The sequence below is a fragment of the Ovis canadensis genome, chromosome 2 (assembly GCF_042477335.2).
Source record: "Ovis canadensis isolate MfBH-ARS-UI-01 breed Bighorn chromosome 2, ARS-UI_OviCan_v2, whole genome shotgun sequence".
NCBI classification, from domain to species: domain Eukaryota; kingdom Metazoa; phylum Chordata; class Mammalia; order Artiodactyla; family Bovidae; genus Ovis; species Ovis canadensis.
The window spans coordinates 194,137,490-194,157,308 of NC_091246.1; the positions used below are offsets into that span (position 1 = coordinate 194,137,490).

The following is a 19,819-nucleotide window of genomic DNA, read 5'->3' on the forward strand; positions in this document are numbered from 1 at the left end:
TTGATAGGATTAAGTTCATGCAGTCATTTTGAAAAGTAGTATGACGATTTCTTGAAAAATTAAAAATAGAACTGCCATACTATCCAATTATTCCAATCCTGGGGATTTATTCAAAGAAAACAAAAACCATAATTTTAAAAGCTGTATGCAACCTTCTGTTTGTTGCAGCATTATTTATCATAGCCAAGGTATATTAGTTTGGAAGCAAGCTAAGTGTCAATCAACAGGTGGATGGAAAAGAAGATGCATATAACATCTATTCAGTACAGTTCAGTCGCTCAGTCGTGTCCGACGCTTTGTGACCCCATGAATCGCAGCACGCCAGGCCTCCCTGTCCATCACCAACTCCCAGAGTTCACTCAAATTCATGTCCATTAAGTCGGTGATGCCATCCAACCATCTCATCCTCTGTCGTCCCCTTCTTCTCCTGCCCCCAATCCCTCCCAGCATCAGAGTCTTTTCCAATGAGTGAACTCTTGGCATGACGTGGCCAAAGTATTGGAGTTTCAGCTTTAGCATCAGTCCTTCCAATGAACACCCAGGACTGATCTCCTTTAGAATGGACTGGTTGGATCTCCTTGCAGTCCAAGGGACTCGCAAGAGTCTTCTCCAACACCACAGTTTATATACACACACACACACACACACACACACACACGCACACACACACACACAGAGTCATTATGGGGTTCCTTGTAACTCAGTTGGTATAGAATGCACCTGCAATGCAGGAGACCCCAGTTTAATTCCTTGGTCTGGAAGATCCACTGGAGAAAGGATAGGCTACCCACTCCAGTACTCTTAGGCTTCCTTTGTGGCTCAACTGGTAAAGAATTCACCTGTAATGCGGGAGACCTGGGTATACATACATACATACATATATATATATATATATATATACATGTATATATGTACATATATATATATATATAGTCATTATGCTGCATTCTTTAAAATTATAAAGCTCTGTATGTCAGTTATATCACAACTGGAAAGAAAAAAGTTAATTTTAATAATGTATGAGTGTAGGGGTGCTACTGTTATAGCCATGCATTCCAGGAAACAAACTTATTCAGAAGGACAATGCAGATAGTGGAGTGCAGTTTATTACACCAGTGGGCCCAAGGCAGTCTCCCCTTAGCCAAGGACCCCGAACAGCGTTTGTGAAAATCTGTTATACTCCATGTGTACATGTCTGAACCCACCACTCCAAATTCCTTGAGACTTACATAAACCAAGGAAAATACAATCCCAATAAGTCCATCATTCACGTGCTATGTACTCATGTGCTCAAACAGTCAAACAATTAGCCAATAATCAATAAACCCGAGGTTACACTCCGATTGATACAGAAAAAATTTATGACCTGTCTGGAGGAAGGGGTGATTAGTGTATGTTTTCTCTTAGGCAATGAGTAACCTAGATACGATCTTCAAGGTTCCCTTGTCTGGAGGGGGTCTTATCCTTTGATTGTTGTTTTCATAGTCACTAAACACAGAGTTCAGAGTCCATTGGAAAGGTGGCAGAGCATGATCAGCATGAACAGGCCTAAGATGGAGTCCAGGCCTTATGAATTCCTTCTTCATTCCCCTCTCTTGATGTTCTTAACTCATATTATGAGCATCATTCATAGGGATATATTGCACCCTGGCTCTCTGACCTCCAGTTTGGGAGAATGACATCAACCTTCAGGTTACAGAGTTCATAATACATTGTAAAATTCAGGGTCCACAAAGCAGAACTATCAAGACAACTACAACAGTGGTAAATATAGTTTTCCACCAATCGCCCTTCACCCAAGATAGGACCAAAGTCCAGAAAGGAATGTTTTCATTTGACATTGCTTTTACCTGGTTTTTCATGTCATCTAAAGCAGTCGATACATTGCCAATAAGTCAGGAATGTATGCACAACATTCAACCTTAATTATAGCACAAGTCCCTCCTTGAGTAGCTGTGAGTATGTGCAAAGCCATTCTATTATGAATTACCATTTTTCTCATTTGGATTTGCTCTTCATTTAAGGCTTGGATGGCTTTTGTTCTATCTAGGAGGGCCTGTTGTGTGAAATTAGTCAAGGCTTCTACTTTAATCATGATATCTGTTGTCTCTATAGAGGGTACAAATAAGGCAGCAATATACTCATACCATCGAAACACAGATCTTGTCCACCTAGCATGTAAGTAAGGTAGATTTACCGGGGCTACCGGGATAAGATTTACAACAAGTAGGTTAGTCTTTTGTTACACTGGCATTTATATCAAATGTAACTCCATGACCTGAGTCTATTGACTGTAGGTCTTACACCAAGAGAATAAGAAGAGGTTATGATTGACAAGAGAGAGGAAAAGTCTCTTTTTGTCATTCCAGAAAAGACCAGAGTGGCTTAAAATCTCCTTGGCAGAGTGGTGACACCCTCCAAGGAAGTCCATCTATCACTGACAGAGGCATACCCAGCAGTTGGGAGTGTTGTGGAAGTCTGTGTAGTAATGTGCCCATGAGATGAAAGCATTGTCCTGAGTTAAAACGGAAGTTAAATTCAAAATCATGTTGATGAGGCCAAGAAGCAGGAGTTGATTGTGCGGATTCATCCTGAAGGGGCTCGTCCAGGATCTTCTTTTCCTTTTTCTTAAGGTTGGTCTTAGTCTCTCGAGGGTCAGCGGGGTCCCTCTGTGCATTCCACTCAGCGCTTTTTGGGTCTGCTTTGTATGTTCTCTTCACCCTCGTATGATGGATCCGAGGGACAGTACCTGCAACTTTACCTGCAGTAGGGATAGTTAGAATAACATAAGGGCCCTTTCACCAAAGGGCTAGCAAATCATGTTTCCAATCTTTGACCCATACTTGGTCATCAAGCATAAACTCATGAATCTGTTCCCCAAGGGGGAACAGCACCCTTTCTTGTACAAACTTAGTTGCCCAATTTATTACCTTACCCCATTCCATCTGCTGTGAAATCCTATTCTCCTTTATCTGAGGCAAATTTGTTGACACCTGTTTTATTATGGGAGGGGGCCTCCCATTCACAATTTCGTATGGAGAATAGCCTTGGTACTGTGGGGTCATCCTGAGTCTGAGCAGAGCTGTTGGAAGCAAGTCCACCCAGAAGCAGTCAGTCCCTATGATCCACTTGGAGAGTCTCTTTAATGTCTGGTTGTTTCATTCCACCATCTCAGAACTCTGGGCCTATATGCAGTGTGCGGTTTCCATTTGATGTGTAAAGTTTTGCTTACTTGTTGTATTAAATCAGCTACAAAAGCTGGGTCATTGTCTGAACCAATGCTGGTAGGAAGTCCAAATCTTACTATTTCCCTAAGCAGGCACCGGGCTAATTCTGATGCTCTTTCAGTCCAGGTAGGAAAAGCTTCTACCCATCCGGAGAATGTACATACCACGATCAGCAAGTAACAGTAGTGTCAGTAAGGTTTCATTTCAGTGAAGTCCACTCCCAGGTGTTCAAAGGGCAGCGTGCCTTTCCGCTAAATACTCGGAGGTTTTTGTCTGAATACCTGAGAGGCAGCATTAACCTGTGAGCAGGCAGCATGGCCTAGGTGGGTCCCTTGGTGTGTTTGGCTTACCAGAGTGTGTGCCAGCTCCTCCAGTACCAATAACTTGCCACTTGGCAATTCCCACCATCCCTTTTCAGTCTTGATGGCCCCTTCTTCTTTGGCTAACATGACAGCCATTGTCCTTGTTTTATCAGGCTAGTGCCATCAGTATATAGGACCCAACTAAGGTCTGGAACCTTGTGTCCTTCTTTAAAACAAACCCCAGACAACTTACCTCCTTGCAGATCTGTGCCTTCTTCTTCAACACCTGGTAACCTGCTTCCATCAGCAGCTAGAGCAGTGTTTTTGTCCCTTTCCAGAATTTTTCCTTGGTCTCGGCAGCCAGCAGCAGGTCATCCCCATATTGTAAGAGCCAACATCTATATTCTTCTGGATGGAATGAGTTCAGGTCAGAAGCCAAGGCTTTCTCAAGGATGGCTGGGGAGTTCTTAAACCCTTGTGGGGGAGTCCAGATGAGCTGTTGTTTGGTGCCCCCGACTGGATCTTCCCATTCAAAGGCAAAGATGGGCTGTGATGCTGGGACGAGGTGTACGCAGAAGAAGGCATCCTTGAAATCTAGGCGAGTATAAACTTTAGTCCTCGGCGGGAGGAGGCTAAAAGGTATAGGGGTTTGGAACAGTGGGGTGTAAAGTCACAGTAGCCTGGTTGACTACCCTGAGATCCTGTACAGGCCTATAGCCCTGTCCTCCTTCCTTTTTGACTGGCAGGATCAGCGTATTCCAAGCCGACTGGCACTCTACTAGAATGCCCGCTTGTTTCAATCTATTGATGTGGGGCAGTGTGACGGCCCAGGCCTCTATTGGTAGCAGGTATTGGTGCTTTCTAACCAGGATGGTGCCTGGTTTGAGTTCTATTATCACTGGGGCTTGATGTTTAGTCAGCCTGGGGGGAGGGGGGCTGTCTTCCACCCAGACCTCAGGGAATAATTGAGTTAGCTCTCTCTCATGCTCTTCCAGCCCACCCGGTTCTGCCTTCAGAGGCTCATGCAACCTCCACTCATCTTGGGGGGGTCTTGAGAGGGAGAGAGCAAATAAGTCATAGTGTCCATCTGGAAGGTGGGCCTCTCCTCAGGGAAGAAAGTCACTTGTGCTCCTAGTTTGGAGAGCAAGTCTCTTCCCTGAGTACTGGGCACTCAGGAATGTAGAGGAATTCATGAATCACTTGGTGCCCTCCCCCCCCATCTGACATTTTCTGGGCTGGCAAAACGATTTAATCATGTCTTCTCCCGATACCCTAGTTACAGCGGTAGTCTTTTTGGACAGTGGTGCCACAGGTTTTACTACCGACAGTTCTGCTCCTATATCCACCATGAAGTCAATGTTTTGGTCCCCCACTTTTAAGGTTACCATGGGCTCTCAGGGACCTGATATCTCTGAGCCCCGACAGCCCTATTTAATTTCCAAGTCAGCAAGCCCCACAGCTGTGGGAGCTTCCTCTTCCTTCCTTGCCTAACAATTCCGAGGGGTCAAGAATTTCACAGCAGATGGGACACCTCCTGGGTGAAGGCAGAATATGAGCATACAAGGACCAGTTTCCTATCCTAAAAATCCTCTGGTGATCGCTGGTAATAATTTTCCCTGAGACAGCGTGGACACACCTCCTAAATGACCTTCACAAATTTCCTTTCTAAACCGTAGCATGCTTGTCGACCTGTGTACCAAGCAGTCTTTGCTGCCTGCCTATTCCAGGCCCCTGTGGGTCCATGCCCCTTATAGTCCCTCCCAGGGGGGTGATCAGGCCCCCTCTTCCACCCTGCTGGGTGGGTTCCTCCTCACCTGAGTGCTCAGTTCCCTTGCTGCCGTTCCCTACCTGCTAAAAAGAAGAAATTGGGCGTTGAAAGGCTGAATTCTTCCAGAGGGTCGAGGCGCCTTCCCTGCTCTAGGAGATTCAAGCCACAAAGCCTCAGGGTGGCCTCAAATGAGACCTGTTTCATCAAAGTGAGGAGTTTCCTGGGTAATGCACCAAATGTTGTAGCCAAGAGTTCTGGGAAACAAACTCACTCAGAAGGACAATGCAGATAGTGGAGTGCAGTTTATTACACCGGCTGGCCCAAGGCAGAGTCTCCTCTTAGCCAAGGACCCCGACCAGCATTTGTGAAAATCTTTTATACCCCATGTGTACCTGTCTGAACCTACCACTCCAAATTCCTTGAGACTTACATAAACCAAGGAAAATGCAATCCCAATAACTCCATCATTCACATGCTATGTGCTCATGTGCTCAAACAGTCAAACAATTAGCCAATAATCAATAAACCCAAGGTTACACTCTGATTGATACAGAAAAATTTATGGCCTGTCTGGAGGAAGGGGTGATTAGTGTATGTTTTCTCTTAGATGACGAGTAACCTAGTAACCTAGATACGATCTTCAAGGTTCCCCTGTCTGGAGGGGGTCTTATCCTTCAATTGTTGTTTTCATAGGCACTAAACACAGAGTTCAGAGTCCATTGGAAAGGTGGCCGAGCATGATTAACATGAACAGGCCTAAGATGGAGTCCAGACCCTATGAATTTCTTCTTCACTACAGTCATTTTCAAATAATGATTAAAAATACAAATCAAGTATTTGTCTATAACTTATCATTCTTTTATTTACTCATTTATCAAAATTCAGTAGTTATTCATTACTGGAATTAAAGGAGAAAATAAAAAGATTTAATAGCCACTGTGGGTTTAACTGCTTTATTTTCTCTGAATAATTTATATAACAATATAGCTGAATTTTTTCTCAGCTCTTTGAAAGGCCTCCTCAGCCAACCATTTTCCTTTTTGCATTTCTTTTACTAGGGGATGGTCTTGATCACTGCCTCCTATGCAATGTGGGAACCTCCATCCATAGTTCTTCAGGCATCTGTCTGTCAAATCTAATCCCTTTAATCTATTTGTCAAGGGATTACCCATTTGAATGCAGAGATATACCCATATGAATGCAGAGTTCCAAAGAACAGCAAGGAGAGATAAGAAAGCCTTCCTCAGTGATCCAAGCAAAGAAATAGAGGAAAGAATAGAATAGGAAAGACTAGAGATCTCTTCAAGAAAATCAGAGATACCAAGGGAATGTTTCATGCAAAGATGGGCACAATAAAGGACAGAAACAGTGTGGACCTAAGAGAAGCAGAAGACATTAAGAACAGGTGGCAAGCAGAAAACTACCCAAAAAAGATCTTCATGACCAAGATAACTATGATGGTGTGATCACACACCTTGAACCAGACATCCTGGAATGGAAGTCAAGTAGTCCTCAGAAAGCATCACTATAAACAAAGCTAGGGGAGCTGATGGAATTCCAGTTGAGCTATTTCAGATCCTACAAGATGATGCTGTGAAAGTGCTGCACTCAATATGCCAGCAATTTGGAAAACTCAACAGTGGCCACAGGACTGGAAAATGTCAGTTTTCACTCTGATATCAAAGACAATGGCAAAGAATTTTCAAAGTGAAAGTGAAAGTCACTCAGTCCTGTCTGACTCTTTGCAACCCCATGGACTATACAGTCCATGGAATTCTCCAGGCCAGAACACCAGAGTGGGTAGCTGTTCCTTTCTCCAAGGGATCTTCCAAATTCAGGGATTGAACTACTGCACAATTGCACTCATCTCACACACTAGCACAGTAATGCTCAAATTTCTCACAGCCAGGCTTCAGTGGAACATGAACCATGGACTTCCAGATGTTCAAGCTGGATTTAGAAAAGACAGAGGAACCAGAGATAAAATTGCCATTATCCATTGGATCATCGAAACAGCAAGAGTATTCCAGAAAAAAAAAAAAATCTACTTCTGCTTTATTGATTATGCCAAAGCCTTTAACTGTGTGGATCACAACAAACTGTGGCAAATTCTTCAACAGATGGGAATACCAAATGAACTAACCTGCCTCCTGAGAAATCTGTTTGCAGGTCAAGAAGCAACAGTTAGAACTGGACATGGAACAACAGACTGGTTCCTAATCAGGAAAGGAGCACACCAAGGCTGTATATTGTCACCCTGTTTATTTAACTTATATGCAGAGCACATCAGGAAAAATGCTGATTTGGATGAAGCACAAGCTGGAATCAAGGTTGCTGGGAGAAATATCAATAATCTCAGATACCCAGGTGACACCACACTTATAGCAGAAAGCAAAGAAGAGGTAAAGAGCCTCCCGATAAAAGTGAAAGAAGAGAGTGAAAAAGTTGGCTTAAAACTTAACATTCAGAAAACAAAGATCATGGCATCTGGTCCCATCACTTCATGGCAAATAGATGGGAAACAATGGAAACAGGGAAACATTTTTTTGAGCTCTAAAATCACTGCAGATGGTGACTGAAGCCATGAGATTAAAAAATGCTTGCTCCTTGGAAAAAAAGCTGTGACCAACCTAGACAGCATATTAAAAAGCAGAGATATTATTTTACCAATAGAAGTCCATCTAGTCTAAGCTATAGTTTTTCCAGGAGTCATGTATGGATGTGAGAGTTGAACTATAAAGAAAGCTGAGCACTGAAGAATTGATAGTTTTAAAAACTGTGGTGCTGGAGAAGACTCTTGAGAGTCCTTTGGATTGGAAGAAGATCCAACCAGTCTGTCCTAAAGGAAAGTGAAAATGAAGTCGCTCAGTCTTGTCCTACTCTGTGCGACCCCATGGACTGTAGCCTATCAGGCTCCTCCATCCATGGGATTTTCCAGGCAAGAGTGCTGGAGTGGATTGTCATTTCCTTCTCCAGGGGATCTTCCCAATCCAGGAATCGAACCTGGGTCTCCTGCATTGCAGGCTGATGCTTTACCATTTGAGCCACCAGGGAAGCCCATCCTAAAGGAAGTCAGTCCTAAATATTCATTGGAAGGACTGATGCTGAAGCTGAAGCTCCAATACTTTGGCCACATGATGCAAAAAAACAGACTTGGTGGAAAGGACTTTGGTTTTGGGAAAAATTGAAGGCAGGAGTAGAAGGGGATGACAGAGGATGAGATGGTTTGATGGCATCACTGACTCAAAGGGCATGGGTTTGAGCAAGCTCCGGGAGTTGGTGTTGGACAGGGAAGCCTGGTATTGCAGTTCATGGGGTCACAAAAACTTGGACATGACTGAGTGACTGAACTGATAACTGATTTTTTTTTAACCTCAAAATGAGGCTTTCAAATGAGCATACTAGCAGTTTAATGTCAGTTCTGAGATCGAACAAAATTGCAAATTGACAAGCCAAAGTCTGAGGTTGTCAACTCTCCAATACCTTAGATTTGTTGGGCACCTGTTTGGTTAGACACATGAACTTTGGAGTCAGATTGACAAAGTTTCATTTTTTAGTGGTATGGCACAGCATATTTGTCATTTAGTGTCTTAAAGTATTGTGTTAACTGTGAAATGGTAGCCATAATAGCATTTCTGTTGCTATCCACGATGGATTTTAATTATATTTTAAGGTAAATAATAATTAGAATGTACTTACAATAAAATTTTAACTTGTCCATGGTTACTATTCAAAACTAGTCATTTGTTTGTAAATTTTTAATGTCACATTTAAAGACTTGCCTATTTCTGAATCCTACACTTTTCCACTATTCTACCAAGGTAATTTAATCAATGGTCCCATATAAGGGGACCCATATAAGGGCAGTTTAGAATTATATTGTTACTAATATTTCATTCTCTTTCTCCTCTTTCTTCTTCATGTTATTGTTATCTATTTATTCTATGAAACTCTTGATAGAAACTTTCCTGATCTTTAAATCCAAAAACTATCTATCAGTCACCTTTTAAGGATTTTCTGTTTTCTTTCCAGTCCTAATAAGTATGCAGATTATTTGCATTTCCTTCTTAACACCTTCCCTTTCCTCTCCTAAATTCCAGGCTCCAAGTTACAATAGGAATCCGCTAGACAGCCATTCAGCTGTGCCCTTAGTTTGAAATACCATTCATGCTTTCTTTTACCAAAATATTGAGTTTTATTGAGGAACCTAAACTCAGTTCAGTTCATTTCAGTCGCTCAGTCGTGTCCGACTCTTTGCGACCTAAACTCAGTGAATTCTAAAAATAAAATATTTCATTTATTATTTAAATAGCACTACTAAATTGTTTCATGCCTTTCCTATGGCTAGAAGAGTATCTCCATGATACTCATACTGATTCTATATCTCATAATATCTTGTCAGTTTCAAAGTATTCTAGTAAATAAAAATACTTTTAGTCTTGGGATCTTCTTTAACACAACCTAGACTTTGCTGGTTGCTAGAAGATATTCACACTCAAGAAGACATGGTGCCCAGGTAGTTCTTCTATCCAGCCTGCTGAGGTTGAAAAGACTCAGTCTTGTCCTCTTCCTAATATAGCTTCCTAACACATCAGTAGCCACTAGTATTTGGCAGGAAAGAAACCTTCCTGTTTCTCCTTGTCAAGGAAACTCCACACAGTATGTGTGAATCACTTACTCTACCCACATAATATGATAGGATAAAATATAGCCTCCCAACAAGAGCTGGACACCTCTCTTTAAAAAGTCTTTCTATCAAATGGCTCAGACTATAATAGGATTTTTATTTTCTTGAGCATGAATAAAATTGATGTGTGGTGCAATTTAGAGAGAAAGTTCCCAGATTTAAATTTTCAATGGTCTTGGCAATTTAAAAATGATGGAGCACTTACCTGCATATATTTAAAAACAGAATAATAACTAATTCCCTAAGATAAAAAAATTGAATAAAATTTTAATTCGTCCATGATTATTATTTAAAACTAGTTATTTGTTTGTAAATTTAAAGTCAAATTTAAACACCTGCCTGCCTCTGAATGCCACACTTTTCCATTATTCTGCTACCAAAGTGATTGTATCAATGGTCCATAATAAGGGCAATTTAGAAATGTAAAATAAAGTTTCTTTTCAGAAGGGAAAAAAAATAAGAAAAAACAGATGCTTCAATCTTAAGCTTGAAATCAGAAGACAGAAAAGTTCAGGTGAAAGATCTTAGCAGATGAAGGGAAAAGGAAAACCAACACAAGAGCCCAAACTCCAAAGTCTTCAGCCCAAGAATTTTCTTTTGCAACATGTCATTTCCTAGGAAATATTGAGGCAAACTTTGTTTCATCCCAAAATCAAAATCCCACTAGCTCAGCATTTCCCAAAATATCCTTCAGTGTAAGCTATCCTTTCAAAATATGTCACATTATAGTACCCAAGCAGAAGAGAAGGCAATGACACCCCACTCTAGTACTCTTGCCTGGAAAATCCTATGGACGAAGGAGCCTGGTAGGCTGCAGTCCATGGGGTCGCTAAGAGTCGGACACAACTGAGCGACTTCACTTTCACTTTTCACTTTCCTGCATTGGAGAAGGAAATGGCAACCCACTCCAGTGTTCTTGCCTGGAGAATCCCAGGGACAGCGGAGCCTGGTGGGCTGCTGTCTATGGGGTTTCACAGAGTCGGACACGACTAAAGTGGCTTAGCAGCAGTACCCAAGCACACCCCACCTTATAAATTTCCAATGAATTTAAAATAGAATTTATCATTGATAACATCAGTTTTGTATTGCATGTGTCGCCTTAGAGGTGGATTTTTTCCCCCCCAATAAATGCTACTGTATTGTAAATTGTGCTGCAATTGGAAAAGACCCTGATGCTGGAAAAGACTGAAGGCAGGAGAAGGGAACAACAGAGGATGGCATCACCAACTCAACGGACCTGAGTTTGAGCAAGCTCCGGGAGTTGGTGATGGGCAGGGAGGCCTGGCATGCTGCAGTCCATGGGGTCACAATGAGTCGGACACAACTGAGTGACTAAACTAAATACAGCAGGATCCATGGTTTTGTTGAATCCAATCCGTGATTTTGAACCTTGGAGAAGGAGGGACTGACTGTAAAGTTATATGCAGATCTACTCAGTGGAGGGTCTGAGTATGTAAACCCGCATTTTTCAACTGTCAACTGTATAGTGTTTTGAGCTAACATTTGGTAAAGGAAGCTGCATACTTCCACTTGCAGTCTTTCAAAATTACTTAATTGTGAGATATCTTATTCTTTAAGATGGCTATATTATAGAACTAGTGTATCATGGAATACAATTTGGGAAATATAACATTAGTTTACTTTTTAAATTCTATTTCTAGATCACCAATATCAATCTAAATAATATACATTTATGCTATATGAATAGTTCAGAAAAACAAAATGATTATGGTGCAAACAATGGAAAAGTAACAGTTTTAATTTTCAGTCTAAGGAGAAAGAAGCTAAAGATTGGAATAATGAGATACAGTAGCTAAAATTTAGTCTACTGTAATTGGCATTTTAAAGAACTGTTAGCATTTCACGTTTAGCACATGCTCTAAAGTAAATTTGCCTTGTGCAAAATAATTAGAATGTTTTGTATGGTAATATTTTCCAGTGGTTCAAATTGTTCAGGGTAATTTATATTTCCCTTTCAAGTATATTTGTGTAGTTGAATTGCTCACTGGTGGTAGATTGCCCTTTTGCTGCATTTGAAAATGTAAATCACTAATCACAGTTAGACTGTACTTAGTCATCTGTCACCAACATCACTAGTATATAGACAGTTTCTGAGTAATAGAACTTTATTTAATACTTTAATATGCTTTCCAGAACCATTAGTTATCTAAGACTCTGAACTGAAAAAAAATCAAAAGCAAGCTATTGAATAACATTGAATATTTCTTTTAGGGTTCAAAAGTTGTTTTGGTATCATTCAGAGGTTTGGATTTATGCATAAAAATAAATGTTAAGGTTACTTTGCCCATTTATGGAGTTCAAGAATAAAAATGTTGCTTGGCAGACTCAAGCTAGTCATTCAAAAGTATCATTTATTCCCTATATATGTATTTTTATCTTTGATACTGGAGTATTTTTAGGTTAGAATATCCAAGTAGTTCTTCCTGCTCAGTCATGTCTGATTCTTTGTGACCCCATGCACTGTAGCTCACCAGGTTCCTCTGTCCATGGGATTTCCCAGGCAAGAATACTGGAGCGCTTCCCACTATATTTTGCACTCTGTTTCCCTCCCCCCCCCCCCCCCCCCCCCCGCATTTTCTTTACTGGCATATAATTGCTTTACAATGTTGTGTGAGTTTCTTCTGTGCAATGAAGTGAATCAGCCACATGCATACATATATCCCCTTCCTCTTGGACCTCCTTCCCAATCCTCTCCATCCACTGTGTAGATCATCACAGAACGCTGAGCTGAGCTTCCTGTGCTTTATAGCTGGTTCCCACTAGCTCTCTATTTTGCACATAGTATTACGTATGTGTCAATCCCAATCTCCCGATTCATCCCAGTATCCCATTCCCCTAATGATCAATGTTGGTTCTTTTCATCTGCTTCTCTATTCCTGTCTTAGAAATAGGTTTATGTCTGCCATTTTTTCCTAGATTCCACATATATACATTAACATACAATATTTATTTTTCTTTTTCTGACTTACTTCATTCTATATGACAGACTGTAGTTTCATCCATGTCTCTACAAATGACCCTATTATGTTCCGTTTAGTGGCTGAATAATGTACCATTGTATGTATGTAGCACATCTTTGTCTATTCATTTGTCATGGACATTTAGGTTGTTTCTTTGCCCTGTCTATTGTAAATACTGCTGCAATGAACATTCAGGTGCATGCTTCCTTTTGAATTATAGTTTTCTCAAAATATATGCCTAGTGGCAGGATTGCTGTGTCGTATGGTAGTTCCATGTTTAGTTTTTTAAGGAACCTCCATACTGTTCTCCACAATGGCTGTATCAATTTACATTTTCACCAACACTGAAAGGTGGTTTCCTTTTCTCCACACCCGCTGCAGCATTTATTGTTTGTACATATTTTTAATAATGGCCATTCTCACTGGTGTGAGGTGATACCTCGCTGTGTGTTTGATTTGCATATCTCTAATCATTAGTGATCTTGAGCGTCTTCTCATGTGTTTCTTGGCCATCTATATGTCTTCTTTGGAGAGACATCTGTATAAGTCTTCCTAGAAAGCCCAGGGACAGACCCATGCACCTATGCTCACCTAATCTATGATAAAGAGGCAAAAATATACAATGGAGAAAAGACAGCCTCTTCATTAAGTGATGCTGGGAAATCTGGATAGCTACATGTCAAAGAATGATATTAGAGTACTAACACCGTATTCAAAAATAAACTCAAATGACTTAAAGACCTTAATGTAAACCAAGACACTATAAAGCTTTTAGAGGAAAACATAGGAAAAATACTCTATGGCATAAGCCACAGCAAGTTCTTTTTTGACCCACCTCCCACAGTAATGAAAATAAATTAAATTTAAAAATAAATAAATAAACAAATGGGTCCTAATTAAACTTAAAAGCTTTAGCACAACAAAGAAAACCATAAACAAGATGAAAATACAAACTTCAGAATGGAGAAAATGTTTGCAAATGAAGCAACAGATAAAGGATTATTCTCTAAAATATATGAAGAGTCATGGAGCTCAATATTAAAAAAAAATTTTCAGACATACTCTAAGTTACTCTCCTTAATTATAAGTTCCTCTCATATGACCAACTTCTGATCCATGGGATTTTATGATTAACACAAATTGTCTGTATCATCATTAGCTTCAAAAATAACCATACTTTTTGCAATTTTTTTAATAAAAAGAAAATAAGTCATAATTCATCAGTTACATAAAAGTTAAATGCACAATGACAAGAACACTTGTTGTTTTTATTCAGCTGCTAAGTTGTGTCTTACTCTTTGTGACCCCATGGACTATAGCCTGCCAGGCTCATCTGTTCATGGGTTTTTCCTGGCAAGACTTTGGAGTGAGTTGCCATTTCCTTCTCCAGAGGATCTTCCTGGATCAGAGATCAAACCCATAATTTCTGCATTGGCAAGAGGATTCTTTACCACTGAGTCATCAGAGAAGCCAATAAGAATACTAGATAGTCATAAACATACAGTAATTTGAGAAGAATGATACTATTCAGGTTAAAATTATATTCAATAAAATGAGCATTACTGTTTATTTAATTTTAAATTATTTATTATTTTGTCACATGCCTCAAGTCTGTAGCCAGTTAACCTGGAAGATTGTGAACTGTCTTATGGTTACAGAGTGCCTATGTACAAATCATTATGATAGGTTGAAGTTAAAGGATCAAAAAACTAATATGAAGAAATAAAAAGGCCATGATTCTACATTGAAAGAAAGTAAACACTAGGGGTAGAATCTGAAATGTACACAGATATTACCAAAAAGAAAAAGATTGAGGGAGGGAGGGGAAATAAATTAATAATGATAATTAAAAAATATATATTATTATAAAATATATATATATTCTATATGTGTGTATTAGTTTTATTCTAGGAAACATATGTATTTTAATTCTTTTATACTTTCCACAATACTGTGATTTAGGTAAAATTATTATCTACATTTTTACAAAGGAGTTTAATAACTTGCTTATAGTAAATAAAGCAGCCAGTTTCAAACCCCAAGAAGTAGCTCTTCAGAGCCCATATAACTGACAATCTTGTTACATGATATACCCACTCTTACTCATGGTAGATACTTCCTAGACTCCAAGCGGATGCCTGAAACCATGAATACTGCCAAACTCTATGTATAAAATATATATTTTATACTCTGTGTCCTCAGTGAGGACTGTCGCTTAACTTTTGTAACTGTTCTATTTTATCATTAAATTTGTTGCTAATTTCTTGGTGTGCCTAATTTATAAACTAAACTTTATCATAGGTGTGTATCTATAGGAAAACACATAGTATATACATAGTTTGGTACTATTTATGGTTTCTAGCACAGCACAGTGAAGTCTACTCAGCTCTCTTTGGTGCCCTAAATGTGTGTGTATCACTCAGTTGTGTCTGACTCTTTGGGACCACATGGATTACACACCTCCAGGCTCCTCTGTCCATGGAATTTGCCAGGCAATGATATCTGACTCCAGGAGATCTTCCTGACCCAGGGATCAAATGCACATATCCTGCATTTCCTGCATTGGCAAGTGATTCTTTACTACTTTACTACCTAAATGGGAAAGAAATCTGAAAAAGAGTGGATATATGTATATGTATAACTGATTTACTTTGCTATACTGCAGAAACTAACACAACATTGTAAAGAAGCTATACCTCAATAAAAATTAATAGAAAACTTTTTTAAAAAAGGTATGTGAATATGGTCTCCCTCTTTCTCTCATATCTTACTGTACAATTTAGTACTTTTTTTTCCATCTTAAAAAAGTACTTACCACTCAGTAAGTGCTGGCCATTATTTTTCCCATTTGATGTACAGTAGCAAAACTAGCACAAGTTTTTTCCTCTTTATAATTTCACAACTTGTCTTAATGCAGATCTTAGCCACCTCAGCATACATTTTTTTTTTTTGGTTTCATATTTGGATAAGGACTTTCACCTTTTCACTTAAAGAAGCACTTCATAGCTCCTTTTTTTTTTTTTTTTTTGGTATAGCTGAATTGCCTGTATCACTATTCTTATGCTTTGCATCACTATTCTTACACTTCATATCACTATTCTTACAAATTATTAAGAAAGCAAAGATTTCCTGAACGCATGATACTGTGACACCATGACAGTGAATCTGATAACTAGTGACAAATAGGATTCCCTTCCAAGGTAGGTTGGAGTGGGATGATATAAGATTTCATCCCACTACTCAGAGTGGCATGAAGTTTAAACCTTATTAATTGTTTATTTACGAAATTCTCCATTTAGCATTTTAGGGCCATGGTTGACCAATGGTAACTGAAACCTTGGAAAGTGAAACCAAGAATAAGGGATGGAAGGACTGCTATATTAAAACTGAAACTTTGAATGGAAAAGGATTTTTCCAAAAATAACAACCAGCTGGCTTTAGAGTCTTCTTTAAAGGTATTTACATTGATAAACTTAGGAAATTCCAGGGACTCTTTTCTAAACTCAAGAACTTTTTTTGACAGAACAAATCTATTTTTTAGGGACATTTCATATTCATTTATTTCATGTTGTTGTTCAGTCACTAAACTGTGTCTGATATTTGTGACCCCAAGCACCCAAGGCTTCCCTCTCCTTCACTATTTCCCTTAGTTTGCTCAAACTCATATAAATTGAGTAAGTGATGTCATCCAACCATTTCATCCTCTGTTGTCCCCTTCTCCTCTTGCCCTCAATCTTTCCCAGCATCTGGGTCTTTTCCAATGAGTCAGTTCTTCACATTAGGTGGTCAAAGTATTGGAGCTTCAGCACCAGTCCTTCCAATCAATACTCAGGACTGATTTCCTTTAGGATTGACTGATTTGATCTCCTTGCTGTTCAGCGGTGTCTCAAGAATCTTCTCCAGAACCACAGTTTGAAATAATCAATTCTTTGGCCCTCAGCCCTCTTTATGGCCCAGCTCTCAGATGCCTACATGACTACTGGAAAAACCATAACTTTCAAAGTGATGTCTCTGCTTTTAATATGCTGTCTAGGTTTGTCAGAACTTTTCTCCCAAGGAACAAGTGTCTTTTAAATTTGACTGCAGTCACCATCCACATTGATTTTGGAACCAAGAAAATAAAATCTGACACTGTTCCCACTGTTTTCCCCATCTATTTGCCATGAAGTGATAGGGTCACATGCCATGCATCTTACCTTTTTTGAATGTTGAATTTTAAAGCAGGTTTTTCACTCTCCTCTTTCATCTTCATCAAAATGCTCTTTAGTTCCTCTTCACTTTCTGTTATTAAAGTGGTATCATCTGCATACCTAAGGTTGTTGATATTTCTCCTGGCAATCTTGAATCTAGCTTGTGAATCAGCCAGCTCAGCATTTCATTTTATGGACTCTGCATGTAAGTTAAATAAGCAGGCAATACACAGCCTTGATGTACTATTTTCTCAATTTGGAACCAGTCTGTTAGATGTCTGGTTCTTACTATTGCTTCTTGACCTGCATACAGGTTTCTCAGGAGGCAAGTAATGTGGTCTGGTGTTCTTTTCTCTTTAAGATTTTTCCACAGTTTGTTTTGGTTCACACTGTCAAAGGTTTTAGCATAGTTAATGAAGATGATTAAAAAGAAAAAAATTCCCTTGCTTTTTCTATGATTCAGTATATATTGGCAATTTGAACTTTGGTTCCTCTGCCTATTCTAAATCCAGCTTGTACATCTGGAGATTCTCAGTTCACGTACTGCTGAAGTCTAGCTTGAAATATCATTTAGTTCATAAACAATGATATATAAACACCAAATGACAATCATTTATATTAGACAGTATATTAAAAACTCAAAACTTAGCCATGGATTCTCTTTCAGTAAGAGTGTCTTAGTTGGAAAATATTGTAATCAGAAGATTGGTGAGCATAAAACCAGACCAAGAGCAATTAGTTTATGATGGAAACAGTTGAGTTAATTGGGTCTGAGGTGCAGATTATGTATTCATATTCCAGCATGGGAACATTAAAGTTATAGGAGCCATTAAAAAAAAATGAATGCATGAGTTTGTGGCCAACTTTTTTCAAACTGGTTTTAGAAAAAGTGGAGGAACAAGAGATCAAATTGCCAAAATCCACTGGAACATGGAAAAAGCAAGACAGTTCCAGAAAATCATCTATTTCTGCTTTATTGACTATGCCAAAGCCTTTGACTCTGTGGATCACAATAAACTGTGGAATATTCTGAAAGAGATAGGAATACCAGACCACCTGATCTGCTTCTTGAGAAACCTACACACAGGTCAGGAAGCAACAGTTAGAACTGGACATGGAACAACAGCCTGGTTCCAAATAGGAAAAGGAGTATGTCAAGGCTGTATATTGTCACCATGCTTTTTATTTTTTATTTATTTATTTTTTTTTCTGGTTAGAAATAATTTCTTTTTTTTTTTTTAGTTTTTTACTTTTTAAATTTTAAAATCTTTAATTCTTACATGCGTTCCCAAACATGAACCCCCCTCCCACCTCCCTCCCCATAACATCTCTCTGGGTTATCCCCATGCACCAGCCCCAAGCATGCTGTATCCTGCGTCAGACATAGACTGGCGATTTAATTCTTACATTGTCACCATGCTTTTTAAACTTCTATGCAGAGTATATCCTGAGAAACGCTGGGCTGGAAGAAGCACAAGCTGGAATCAAGAAAGCCAAGAGAAATATCAAGAACCTCAGATATGCAGATGACACCACCCTTATGGCAGAAAGTGATGAGGAACTAAAAAGGCTCTTGATGAAAGTGAAAGAGGAGAGCGAAAAAGTTGGCTTAAAGTCACCATTCAGAAAACTAAGATATGGCATCTGGTCCCATTACTTCCTAGGAAATAGATGGGGAAACAGTATCAGATTTTATTTTGGGGGGCATCAAAATCACTGCAGATGGTAACTGCAGCCATGAAATTAAAAGATGCTTACTCCTTTAAAGGAAAGTTATGACCAACCTAGACAGCATATTCAAAACCAAAGCTATTACTTTGCCGACTAAGGTCCGTCTAGTCAAGGCTATGGTTTTTCCAGTGGTCATGTATGGATATGAGAGTTGGACTGTGAAGAAAGCTGAGCACTGAAGAATTGATGCTTTTGAAATATGGTGTTGGAGAAGCTTCTTGAGAGTCCCTTGGACTGCAAGGAGATCCAACAAGTCCATTCTATAGGAGATCAGTCCTGAGTGTTCATTGGAAGGACTGATTTTGAAGCTGAAACTCCAATACTTTGGCCATCTCATGCGAAAAGCTGACCCATTGGAAAAGACCCTGATGCTGGAAGGGACTGGGGGGAGGAGGGGAAGGGGACGACAGAGGATGAGATGGCTGGATGGCATCACCGACTCGATAGATATGAGTTTGAGTGAACTCTGGGAGTTGGTGATGGACAGGAAGGCCCGGCATGCTGAGATTCATGGGGTCTCAAAATGTCGGACACAACTGAGCAACTAAACTGAACTGGAACTGAGAATGTAGGCTGGGGATTAACTAAGAAAACCAATGACTTTTCTCAAGAAATATGTTGTCTGTCTAAGGAGACAAAAGTTTACTCAAGTGAAGGTAAATATTACTGTGTTGGACTTAATAGATGTTATACTTGTTCAGTTCAGTTCAGTCGCTCAGTCGTGTCCGACTCTTTGTGACCCCATGAATCGCAGCACGCCATGCCTCCCTGTCCATCACCAACTCCCAGAGTTCACTTAGGCTCACATCTATTGAGTCAGTGATGCCCTCCAGCCATCTCATCCTCTGTCGTCCCCTTCTCCTTCTGCCCCCAGTCCCTCCCAGCATCAGAGTCTTTTCCAATGAGTCAACTCTTTGCATGAGGTGGCCAAAG

The 19,819-nt window shown here is 39.7% G+C and overlaps 1 pseudogene; it reads right to left on the reverse strand.

The window, feature by feature from the left end:
- Positions 1–1,604: 1,604 nt before the first annotated feature.
- Positions 1,605–3,065, reverse strand: LOC138432442 (endogenous retrovirus group S71 member 1 Env polyprotein-like; annotated as a pseudogene).
- Between the last annotated feature and the right edge of the window lie 16,754 nt (positions 3,066–19,819).